This window comes from Impatiens glandulifera, chromosome 2, assembly GCF_907164915.1.
Source record: "Impatiens glandulifera chromosome 2, dImpGla2.1, whole genome shotgun sequence".
Lineage (NCBI taxonomy): Eukaryota > Viridiplantae > Streptophyta > Magnoliopsida > Ericales > Balsaminaceae > Impatiens > Impatiens glandulifera.
Window position 1 is genome coordinate 2,598,541 of NC_061863.1, and position 1,853 is coordinate 2,600,393.

A 1,853-nucleotide genomic window follows, 5' to 3' on the forward strand; every position below is an offset into this window, starting at 1 on the left:
TAGTGATTTTATGTGAGTAAATTGGAACAAAAATGGTTTTACAAATAGTGTTTTGATTCATTTATTATAATCTCAAAAAATTTTAAGAATGGAACCTAAAAATATACTATGAGAAGAAATTTGTATATAATTTTAAAGGATGTGAATGTGAATCTGCATTGTGAAGTTAGTACATTCTAGCTAAACGATAAATATGTGTCAAAAAAAAGTATTAAAAAAAAGTACGTATAAAGTATTTAACAAATGTATTTATTGGGAATTAAAATCGTCCCGCAAGCTCCTAGTGTATATTCTTTTAGTCTAACGGTAAAAGAAGTGAATATTTCAATGTTTTCTCAATTTCTGGGACGTCAACATCTTACAAAAATAAACTAGAGTAAATATATATTTCTATAGTTGAAGAATATCAATATGAAAAGTATAGAAATTTTTAATTTTTTAGTAATAATATATTCTTCTCTTTTATTTTTGGTTTTTACATAAAAATTGGATTGATTTTTTCTTCTTATTGGCGATAATGATAGATTAGGTAGGAAGGTTGTCACTTTTTTCCTAACTAAAGAAAATATGCTAGTGATCTCGTTATAAGAAAATAATCTTTCTTTTATTCTTCTTCTAGTGAAAAATAGATTTATTAGTTTAGGACAATATTATTATTATTTAATTTCTATTGTTTCCTTTCTCTCTAAAAATGTAGATCTTATTTTACGTTACAATTGACCATTTATTCAATTATTATTTAACAATATTTTAAAAAAAAAATAGATTAAAACTTTATCTTGAATGTGATGAATATGCATGCAAGTCATGGACTTGATTGATGTAGCTTTTCCTTCTTTCTTTTATTCTAATAATTTAACTAATTATTGAAATTATTTTTAGTTTATATATAATGTTTTATTTATTATCATTTTGGAATCCACGTACTGACTTAAGGACTTGCTCTAATTAAGAGCTCTAAATTAAAAATACAAATGAATTTTTTAATTATAAAAATAAAAATTAAGTTAAATGTGGACAATTAACTCATAATATATTATTTTTAATTTTATTTTTAATAAATAAAAATATTTTAATTTTGTTTTTAGACATTAATAGTATTAAAATATATATATATTATATTATATTATATTATATTGACTATTTGAACAATTTTATATATTAAGACAAAGAATATATTTTTATTATTTTATATGTGTGCATCCAAGGGTTAAACTAAAAATAGAAGTATAGTTTTTTATCATAAAATAATTTTATCAAATATAAATGTAAAACTAAAATCAAAATAACATAAATAAAAGATAACATCAATAACCAACATTTTTCAACTAAAGATTTTCATATCTCATTAACATCAATAACTTTTTCCCTCCCTTTATTCCTTTAAGCACTACCATAAGAAAAAAACACCCAAAAAATCAAGATAACATGAATAAAAGATAACATCATTAACAAACATTTTTCAACTAAAGTTTTCTCTTTCTCATTAACATCAACAACTTTTTTCAAATACAAATACAAAAATAAAATTAAGATAACATAAATAAAAGATAACATCATTCAAGAACATTTTTCAACTAAAGTGTTCCCTTTCCCATTAACATCAACAACTTTTTTCAGATACAAATGCAAAAATAAAATCAAGATAACATCATTCAAGAACATTTTTCAACTAAAGTTTTCCCTTTCCCATTAACATCAACAACTTTTTTCAAATACAAATACAAAAATAAAATCAAGATAACATCATTCAAGAACATTTTTCAACTAAAGTTTTCCCTTTCCCATTAACATCAACAACTTGTTTCCCTCCCTTTTCTCCTTTTCAGCACTAGCATCAAAAAACACACCAA